Source organism: Euprymna scolopes, chromosome 5 (assembly GCF_053919585.1).
Source record: "Euprymna scolopes isolate OS-2025 chromosome 5, ASM5391958v1, whole genome shotgun sequence".
In the NCBI taxonomy this organism is placed as follows: domain Eukaryota; kingdom Metazoa; phylum Mollusca; class Cephalopoda; order Sepiida; family Sepiolidae; genus Euprymna; species Euprymna scolopes.
In genome coordinates, this window is record NC_136486.1 from 143775356 (window position 1) to 143787505 (window position 12150).

Consider the following 12150-nt stretch of genomic DNA (forward strand, 5'->3'; position numbering starts at 1 on the left):
AGCTGTAGTGTTTTTGTTTAGGAAGAAAATATGTTCGTTCCACCTTGTAAAGTTTGTATTCGGCTGAACATGGGTAAGAATATTGCAAAAAAATACAAACGATGCTTTAATAATCTGAAAGAAACACTTATGAATTAACGATGATGATATATTTAAGTAATAAAAATACGCATAAAATAAATTGCAATGTTATAAAATGTCTCTTTTACAAACAGGGAAACACTTTTGTATGCATCTGATAGATTTTGATTTAATTATATTTTCTGTTTTTAATCGTTTATCTTATACAAACAAAACTAAGAATTTGAACAACATTATCGTTGAAACGTCCAACTATTGGCTAAAGACTCAACACGGCAATAGAAACAAAAAGAAAGTCGAGCAATGGTATCGCATTAATATCCACGAACGTAACCACAATGTAATGGCAAAAATGCGTATGCCCTCACTGTTATTGTATTGAACGTCACCATTAATATGTTTGTTTGCTTTTAAAGTTTTTCTCTTTCTTTTCTTTTCACTGTTTTTAGGTGACCATTAGTGTCAAAAGGAGGATACGCTTGACGTGACGTAGATGCAGCCGGATTACGTGAATATCCCCCCCCCCAAATATTAATGACGGGATGTCCTCATCTAGGATCTGTCTCGATGGACGCTTCTTGTTTTTGTGATTTAGTGACTATTTTGTGGTCAACGTTTTATTAGTTTGTTAACGTTCAAGTGAAAGTATTAAAAGAAAGTTTGCTTTTATTATGTCTTTTTCTCATCATTTCATCGGCTTGTTATAGAATTTTCCTTATTTTTCTAAACATAATTGTGTGATGTACTTTTCTTGTCAAAAAAGACGTCTTATTAGAACTGCACGCCTGTGGAACTCTGTTCTGTCTGCCTGCTTCCCTCCTGACTACAACTTGGATGTCCTTAAGTCCAACGTAAACAAATTCCTGATGAACCGTCCCCTTAAATAGACACTTTAAATCTCCACACTAACGTACTGTACTTACAATAACTCTTATCCCTGAGTGGCTTCCGGGCCTTGATAAGTAGTGACCACCTTGTAAAAAAAAAAAAAAGTTAAAATAGTTCTTTTTTATTGTCGGTTTCTATAATAGTCATGAAGTCACACACATACGACAAGCACATATATATGAAAATTATTTTTAATAAATAGATACTTTTTATTATTAGGGATGTATATATATATATATATATATATATATATATATATATGATGATTGCAACGACTTTTCAGACGAATGCCACTCCCTCAGACACTTAAAAGTCCATGAGCCCAAAAATGACTTTCATCGCCACAGGACCATTTTAATAGACAAATGTCTGAGGGAGTATCTATACACAGATGATGTTACAGAGTCTTAGCTTTGTACGACAGCTAAGTCTTTCTCTCAGTTCCAAATGTTGAGATCCAGCAACAAGCAAGAGCAAGATAGCCAGCAACAAATTAAACTGCAGACCAGCTTAATGCGGGTACTGGTCTCCCGCTTTATGGTTTTTTAAATCAGAGATTTGCTTCTCCTAGAAAGGTTGCCTTCACCATGGCTTACGGGAGCCTTCTCCACCCCAACATACATATACATACACACAAACACACACGATGCTAGTTGGCCGTTGACCCCGAAAAAGGGTTCATTCGCCCTTAGGAAGGTCTTGTTTTTAATCCTTCAGGGAGACTAGCCACCCTCCTCACCAAACAAGTCTGGTGGGGGAACCAGTTTAGTCGCAGTTTAATATATATATATATGCAGTTCTAAGAAAGAAGCTTTGTTCATGGAATCTACGTTTAGGTTTAGGCACAGATAAAGAGTGGGGGAAATTATTGATAGTGTTTTCAGCTAGACGAGTGTTTCTTGTGAAGGTTTGGCGAGGGGGGGGACCATAGACTGAAGCTCAGTCGAACACTTACCATGAAAATAACGATACAGCAGAGACAAACTCGCAACATCTCTTCTGTGAGATAGAGGTTTCAGGGAAGAGAAAAGGATATCTCCTACGAGGCTACGAAGTCTATTTTGAACTCTATCAAGGCAGGACAAGTCCTTTCTAGCAGCTTCTGCCCAGATGTGGCAACAATATTCCATTCTTGGACGTACCTGGCTCTTATATAGAATTGCATCAGCAGTGAGATATCTACTGGATCGATAGAAAGATCCCACTATTTTTCCAGCGGCCTTTGCAACAGATTTGATGTACCTGTTCCATTTAAGATCAAGAGTGAAGGGCAAGCCCAGAAGCTCGTAAAAAACTTGAGGCCTCCTTAAGACGAGAGCCATTCATTTCAACTGATGTCAGATGGGGACAGAACGTTGTATTAAAACCAAAGAAACTTTTAGAGTGTAATTTGTGCGATTTATTTAAAATTTACTTGCGCAATTGGACAGAGTCGCAAAAGAGCCTCCAATCTAACAAGTTCCACGCTATCAAACAAGCTACAACTTCTGTCCTATGCTGCATACCTGTGCTGGTTTTACAAAGACTTTAATAGAATGTGATCCGACGAAGTTGTGCTACTGATGCCTCCACGATTAACCAGAAAATAAGCAGTAGCAGGAGTACCCCGCTTAAGGAGGAGTTGTAGTTATAATAGTTTCTTCCACCGAAATGTTAGACCTTGTAATTCCCCCTCCTGTTTCTTGCTTTCCCGACGGTACTAACACGTATAAGCTTAAATGTAATGTGAACAGATATCTCGCTGTTCAACTCCCTACATAGAATATCTCTGTCGGTAATATTCAGAAGGGAGTTTGGTAAATATGTTTCGCGCGAACACACACACACACACACACGACAAGGTCACTTATATATAAGCATGTCAGTGTGCTATAACGAGGTAATCTTAAATTCTGCGCAATTATACACAATGAAGAAACTATGCATAAAAAGAATTAAGTGTAATAGTTAAATGAAGCCAATCATCTAATAAGAAACCATAAAAATCAATTAGTAATTAATTAACGCTCGTTTTTCAAAAGAATATGTAAATTACTTAACCTTCATGTAGTTGTTAGCATATCCATGACCGAGTATATTAAGCTCGTTTTACTAATGTCTAAAAAAAATGTAGGCTTTTAATATCAATGTCAGAGCAAGAAATTTGAACTGTATAGGTATTGAGGCCTTAACAGCTAGAATCGACTGAACCGTGGTCTCCATACTATATTAAGAAGGCCGAGGAATTAAAACATGTAACATGCTGACGTCATTGAATTTGGTCTATTGAATCTGGTCACAGATTCCAATAAACAGCCGAAAGTAGATGAAGTCTAATGACAAAACGGCAAGAAGATAGATACCTATTTCGAAGAATTAGCAAAGAAGACGACACAAGAAAAACGGTAAAAAAATTGGAATAGATAACAAATGTGTGTTGCCAGAAATAAAATAAGTCATTCTTTTACTTACCTGGACAAGTTTTGTGCGTTTTAATGTAATCTAATGCTTTTGTTTGGTTTGAAAAAGAAGTAATGTTGTAAGGTAAACAGGCAATTAAGATGACTATCTTTCGAACGTCAACAATGGCTAAAAATTTGAAAAAAAAAAATACTGATAGAAATCCACCTTAGAGGTGTCAAAAAGTGTCACAATAACACTAGTGAGTGATTTTCTATAAGTATTTTGTTTATTTTAAAAATTTTTAACCATTTTTGACGCTCCGAAGACAGCGTGTTGTTTTTTTGTCAAGAATTGCTTGCCAAGTGAATAAAGCTAAGTAATATTTTTAAAAAGGTTAAATTATCAGTAAATTTTTAAATTTTATAACTATATTTATTATTATTATTATTATTATTATTATTATTATTATTATTATTATTGTTATTATTATCATTATTATTGTTATTATTATTATTATTATTGTTATTATTATTATTGTTATTATTGTTATTATTATTATTGTTATTTTTATTATTGTTATTATTACTATTGTTATTATTATTGTAATTATTGTTATTATTGTTATTATTGTTGTTATTATTATTATTGCTATTATTATTATTGTTATTATTATTGTTATTATTATTATTGTTATTATTATTGTTATTGCTATTATTACTATTATTATTGTTATTATTATTATTGTTATTATTATTGTTATTATTATTAGTGTTATTATTATTATTATTATTTTTATTGTTATTATTGTTATTATTATTGTTATTTTTATTATTGTTATTATTATTATTGTTATTATTATTATTATTGCAATTATTATTATTATTGTTGTTATTATTATGATTATTGTTATTATTATTGTTATTTTTATTATTGTTATTATTATTGTTATTGTTATTATTATTGTTGTTGTTGTTATTATTATTATTGTTATTATTATTGTTATTGTTATTATTGCTATTATTATTGTTATTATTATTGTTATTATTATTGTTATTGTATTTATTATTATTGTTGTTGTTATTATTATTGTTATTATTATTATTGTTATTATTATTATTGTTATTGTTATTATCATTATTGTTGTTATTATTATTGTTATTATTATTGTTATTATTATTGTTATTATAATTATTATTGTTATTGTTATTGTTATTATTATTGCTATTATTATTATTATTATTATTGTAATTATTGTTATTATTATTATTTTTATTGTTGTTATTATTATTGTTATTATTATTGTTATTATTATTATTATTATTATTATTTTTATTGTTATTATTATTGTCATTATTATTTTTATTATTATTGTTATTATTATTATTGTTATTATTATTGTTATTATTATTACTGTTATTATTATTGTTATTATCATTATTGTAATTATTGTTATTATTATGTTTGTTATTTTAATTATTGTTATTATTATTATTTTCTTCTTCTCCTTCTCATTGTTATTATTAATGTTTTTATTATTATTTTGTTTGTTATTATTATTATTGTTATTGTTATTATTATTATTGTTGTTATTATTATTACTATTATTATTGTTATTATTATTGTTATTATCATTACTATTATTATTATTATTGTTGTATATTGGTTTATATTTGAGGAGATGATATATTAAAACGTGTCATGAGTTATCTAGTTGATGTGAGATATTGTTCTTTTAACAGACAGATAATAAACGTATAAATCGTATGTATGTTGTTTAGCCAGGAGGACATGATAATGACGTGTAAACTTAATCATGTTGTATCAATATTATCACACGGGATATTTTTACAGGTAATATGTCAGAATAATAATAATATATGCTTCATAGCTTTTTCTTGAAGAGTTCTTCTGTATCTTCCCGTTGCTCCGTGACGAACCATGAAACGGTCAGCATCATCCAATTGAGACATCTGTTCTTATTTGTGAAACCATAAAACAACTCTTTATATTTTTATAATATAAATTTATTACATTTGTCTCAAATGGTTTTCACAGGATCTGCAGTTCGTCTACATGTTCTATTCTTACAGCTTGCTCCCTAGCTGTATGTCCATCCCTGTCTAGACGTTTGTCGGCTCTGGTGGTCAATCCTCAACTCTCTGAATCTCTCCAAAACTAACTACATCACGTGTTCTCTTACGTCACCTAATTACGTGTCTCAGACCAACCTAATGTCCACAACTAGTTATTTGTTTATTCAAAACCCCAAAATAATGTTTACATCTATTTTCTATTTTCACATTCCTTTTGCGATTCACACGTCAATCATTTCTTCTCCAATTAAAATGTTTATTCTTCTAATCATAATAACTTATCCAGCGACCATACGTGGCTCAAATCAATTAATAAGAATACAATAACAATAATAATAATGTTTTGACCATTGACCTCGCTTGCCACAGTTAACATATACTACGCTATGATCACAACCTAAAGGGTCATAACATTACATTATTATTATTATTGTTATTATTGTTACTATTATTATTATTGTTATTATTATTGCTATTATTATTATTATTGCTATTATTGTTATTATTATTATTATTACTGTTTTATTATTATTATTGTTGTTATTTATATTATCATTTTTATTATAATAATTATTTTTTATTTTTGTTATTATTATTATTATTATTATTATTATTATTATTATTATTATTATTATTATTAGAGTTTATTTATATATTATTCTAGATTCTATGTCTGTTACTGTAAAATACATGCAGTACGAAACAGTTAAAAAATGTTTTTAACCTCGCAAGGAAAATGACAGAAAAATCAGAAAAAGAAACATTAAAATGTTTAATTAAATTCTACAACCGATTTTTGCAATGTTTTAATATTTAATATTTGAAATATTTCTGCACTAGTACCTTTGTTTATATTAACATAATTTGTTTCAATGTAATTTGTGTTTTTTAATAGTTATTATTAGCTCTTCAGTTAAATTAATTTATCGTTCATTTTAGTTATAAAAGTTATCTTTTTATTTTAATTTAAAGTTTTGATTTACTAAAAATATCGTTTTTCTTGGTTAAAAAAATGTTCGTTTCGATTGGACAAAAAACTCAATGGTGTTCGTTTTGATTTAACTTAAAAATTTTTTTAAAGTTGATTGTTTGATAATTGCTTATTGCCTAAATTAGTATTTCGTATTTTGTAACATTTGTCTTTTGCTTCAAACGTACGTAGTTTTCCATGTATCTTTTTAATTTTAATAAATAAAGTTCAGTTTTACTATTAATGAATCGTGTTCATTTCTTTCCTTGTTAAATGTAATTCATAAGTAGATAATGAACGCATTCCAGTCTTTAAAATCCATGACACAATGAAATTTTTAATTACTTCCAACTTATAAACACGCAACTTTATCGTTTTGAATTCTTTTTTTAAAAATAAACATTGAATAAGTTTCAGTACAAATCATCGTGTTCTTTATTTTTCTCTGTTTAATGCAATTTTTAAGTTTTCTAATCCTTTGTTGTAAAAATTTTTGATTCATTAACGACAGTCTGAATGTTCGACAGATGTTGCTTGCTAGGACCTCAACGATGACATCGTTTTTCAGCTCACGGGCCTTAATAGCATATATTTATGAAGGCTATGTCTGGACGCTTTTTGATATTGAATATTTTAGAAAACCGAAACGAGACGATGTTTTCTACTTCGCAGATAATTTACTCAAATGTGAAGCGTTGAATGAGTTTTGGGATGAATCGTTAAATCTCACATGCCATGACGATCGGATGAAACCGAAGCCGCTGAATAAACTGAAAGGAAAAAGAAAGAAAAGAGAAAGAAAAGAGAAATCAAAGAAAGTAAGCGGAAAACTAGGCGCGTGTTGATGGTAAGCGATCGCTTCGTGGCAGAGTACCGCTCTAATGATCTATTCAATCGGTTGTACAGGTGCGCAACACTCGATACATGTAAACTTGCGCAAATATAGATCCGGAAAGAAAATATATCTAGAACAATATAACAACAGAGAATCTATTCAAACTGAAGATCGTTTATGCGTCTTCTATAAACAGTAAATCATACGTTTTGTCTGGGTAAGGCATATCAACACTTTACATGCGATTAGTTGAATACAATCTGTTTATTTGACAAGAGAGGAGGGATCACATTTTCAAAAACATGTCTGTGGATAACAAATATTTATTTAGAAAACTTAATCATAAAAACTCTGCTCAAGTCGTGTATTTGGGATAAATATTGTTTTTTATTTCATTTTTACTCCAAACAAGGCACAGTGCCACTTTGATGTGTAGGCTACTACCCGAGAAATAATTTGTAAGGGTACTATGTAAGGAGTTGAGCAGAAAGACGTCTTTACACTTGATCTTCTGCATGTCAGTACAGTCGGAGAAACAGGAACCTGGAAGGTAATCCCAAAGTCTAGCAGTCCCAGGGAAGAAACTATTAGAGAGAAGGCTTTCTTACATCTAGGGATTTCTGCTGTATAAGGGTGGGAGCGCAAAAGCTTGTAGTTGTTGGGCATCCGCTATTAAAATACTTGTAAAACAACGTATTTCTATGGAACAACGATTGAAGCCTTGTTGATAGTGCGGAACCTATTATGTTGGTGACTCACTTTTGAACCCTATCTAAGAAGGATAGACTAGTATCAGATTCACCGGGCACAATGTGGCAGCAATACTCCATACATGGGTGAATGGTGGCCTTGCAAATGTACAGAATACGCTCAGGCGTAAGTAACTTTTTAGCACGGTAGAGAGAGCCCACCTTCTTTGCAGCAGCCTTGGCAATGCCCTTAATATATATGCTCCAATTCATGTTCTCCGTGAACGTTTAGCCTGGGAGTGTAAGCGAAGTTTATATCATAGTTTTTGACATAAGACCATCGAGAACAATATTCTTCTCTTATTTTAGAAGGATTTAATAATGTTAATTATTCATCCGCTAATACCATAGGCTCTGATTTTCATATAGCGGACAAAAGTTTAGCAGAAATGAGGTGGTGGACTAGAGCTTGATTATGGACTCAAATATTTTAGCGAAAAGAGGGAGTAGGTTAATAGGAGGATAAGTTAATGGGTCAGTTCTTTCGCCAGAATTCTTGGAAACTGGTACCACAGAAGCACATTCCCAACAGCCAGGAAAGTAAAATTGAAAAGTTTAGAGAAAACATGAGCAACCTTAGCGGAGCATTTTTTAATAGGATAGTCGGAATGAGATAAGGTTCACATGCTTTTGATGTGTCTAGGGTTTATATGATATCATATATTTGAGAAGGGATTATTTTTAGAGCATCTAACGTGGTTTCTGTCCGCAGAGGAAAACTTGGGAGGAAGTGGTTTGCTGGGTCTATAGTATTGTCGGAGGCAAACCGATGGACAAGCAGATTAGTCTTCTCGGTTGCCGTGCAAACAACTTCAAGATTGTTGGATAGTAGGGGAATTGTTTATTGCACATTATTTACTACACTGTTATAGATTTTCCAGAATTTGCGAGTTCCTAATTTCTGCGCTTCAATGCGTTTTCTGATGGTTTCGGTATATTCTCTCTGGGTTCTGGCTATTTCCTTCTTACAATTACTCTAGTTTCTATATACTTTTGTCTATTTTTACTGGATTTATGTTGGAATAGACTGCGGTATGCATGCTGCCTTTGAGCAATAGGAGCTGCGCAAGTAGAAGTAAACCACTGGGGAGAGTAATGTTTACTATAGAACTTACGTGTAGAACACGTGCTTCAATTGCCGCTTTGGACCATTCAGTGGTCTCATTTGCGCACTTTTCCACAGGAAGATAAATGGAGCATCTCTCATGTAATCCCTGATAGCATCTCAGTCGGTTTTATTGTAGTATTACCTTATCGTTTTGAGCAGTGGCTCTTTAACTTGGGGTCGAGAATTTATGGTAATGTCTATCATTATCACAGCGTGATCAACATTCACGAGAGGACAATGGGCATATGTTACACAATCCTCAGGAACTGTGGTCGGTAACAGGTCCAGAAGCGAAGCGTGGTGGTTCTGATCATCTGGGAGATGGGTCAGGAACGTTACTAACTGCGTCAAGGAATTGAATATAGAAAATTCATGTGTGATACTACCCGCTGCGTCGGTGTAGTTGGAGAAGCCAAGCCAATTACTGTGGTGGGTATTAAAATCGCCAAATACATATATTTGGGCGCTAGCGTCTAGGGAGAGTGCTACATCTATACTGTCAGAGACGTGATTGATTAGAATAGAGTCTTGAGTCGAGGGAGAGCGATAAAGAAATTATAAATAGCTAACTTTATGATGTAAACATAGTCTAAAGCACATGAAGGTCTGGTTGTCTGATTCTAGTTGAGATTTCCTAGTCATGGAGAGGGTGTTACGAATAGAGATTCGAAGTCCGTGCATGTGTCTGTCAGTGTCCTTATAACAAAGTGAAAGATAACCAGACATGTTAGAGGGGATGAATGAGTGCAAGTTTGTTTCACTTAGCGCTAAGATATCCGGGGAAGTTGCTAGGAGCAATGCTTCTACCTTGCTATGGTTAGTTTTATTTGTAAATATAAGGCCCAAGAGAGGAGGGGAAGCGTTGTTCAAGTATGTCTGGTTTATTCTTTATTTTAGATTGAGCTGTCATTTTTATAATTTAAGTTTAGGGTGAAGGATGCTAGCACAAGTACACCATTAGCTGACTCCTCGTCCTCAGGAATATGGCATCGGGAATGCCCACCAGAAATGTGCGCAAGGTTCCTTTTCATGCGTGACACAGCACTACAATCATCTTGATATTATGCAACTGATAATTGAGCAACCGCTCTAAGCAATACGAAAAAGTTAGGGCTCCTGTACTATCAGTCGGAATACAGCAGCCAGACAAACTTTCAAACAGATGCCCTCAAACCTGTCAGACAAAAGTGGCCCAGTCCGATCATGTTAGCATACATAGTAAACAAGCACCCATAAGATCATAAGATGCCCAGTTTAAGGCGAAGGGAAATAAGCAGGTGTGAAGGACAGTGTTCATTCCCATAGTCAAAAAACAAGGCCAATCTAATGAGTTCCTGTGATTGCACCTCTGCTCTTTGCTAATAGGCAAAGAAGGAGTAAGGAATCCGAGCGATAGAAAGATAGAAGGACCTACCTACTTTTAAAGCAGTTTAGGTTTGCAAACCGTTGATTTATCCGAGTCACTAGCTCTAGGGAAGTTGTTGACGAAGACTGAGAAGGCCTCCCTCCCCCGTTTGGTGTCAAGATGTATGAAATCAGTAGCACAGGTTGGGCATCGGGTTTTTCTTGGATGACCTGACGACATTTACGGGATCATCAGCACTGAGAGGATTTGCCCCGCGCCTGGTTTCAAAGCTAGGCATTTCTACGCCTTCGCAATGGGTAGTTAGTTAATCGAATTAGTATCAAATGTAGTTAGTATCTGCTATGAAGTTTCACTCCTCCAAAGTAAGATTAAGATTGGTAAACGTGGTTATTCACACATTACAAGTGGAAAAGCTTGGTGGTATGTATGAGTAATAGGTTTACACTTAAGGTTAGTATCTGCTAGAGTTAAACTAGGATTTAATATCGTTTGTGGACAAATAATTACATTGGAAATATATAGTATAAGAAGTTGGGGTCCGATTCGAAATGAGCTTCGAACTATAGACTCTAGTTTTCATATAGACACAATCACCAGTACGTTTGCCCGTCAAAGAAAAAGAAGATATAGAATTTCTACTTAATATAACTTAAAGTATAAGTTCAAACTATGATTAATAAATACCAATCTTATTTATAATGTATTGAGTAAAAGTACATATTATAGATCATGCATGTATATTAACATAGATAACTATGATTAGTATGGAATTCAGATATAAATTATCATCATTAAATAAAGTTCTTCTAGGTCCCAAAGATTCAAAAAATAAAAAAAATCGCCTTCACAATAAATACGATATTGTAATTATGGATCAGCGTGCAGAGCAGATTCATTATTTTGTATTAATTTGGATTAGAAGAAGTGGTTTAAAAGTCGTGATTAAATAACAAATAAAACAAATAAAAAACACATTATTAATGCATTATTTAATACAAGGATGTTGTTAAGTATTGAATTAAGACGATTTAAGATAATGTATAATGTAGGGGAGATACAGGCAGCATCCATAGATTAAAAAAGATGTTCATTTTTACATTTAAGATAATTTTTTCCTTTTTCTGGAGCGACGGATTTTAATTGCAGATATACAAGACATTAAAAATGGCTATTTTTAGAACACATTTTTCAGAAAAGAAAATGTCAAAACTTCGAAATTAACACCATTAAATGTTGAGAATTTAAGTCAATAAGAAATAGAAAAAGTACAATAAAATAGTTTGCGATGTTTATGACATAAAATAAATGAAAAAGAAAAGCTTATTTTTTATCCCGGAAAAATTCAATTTACGTGCGTTCTTCCGTCAATGGTCAGTGCTAAACGTTTCTAAACGTTTCTTTTTGAGATGAGGTGTTTTCATTTATTGAGATTGTCGGACTGACTGCCTCATCTTGGTTGTTATAGTCACAACATTTCGGCCGTTTTGCCCTCCGACCTTCATCAGGTTTGTGTATCGAACTGGGGAACCGTTTGTTAGGAGTCTCGAACCCAACCCTTTATTATTACGGGGGTACCGTGTTCGGGCTCCAGCTAGGCTCTGGGACATAGTTGCTGATTCTCTGTTTTGAATGTTACTTTTCACTGCCTTCGTTGAGGATTGAACTCAGCACCTTTGCG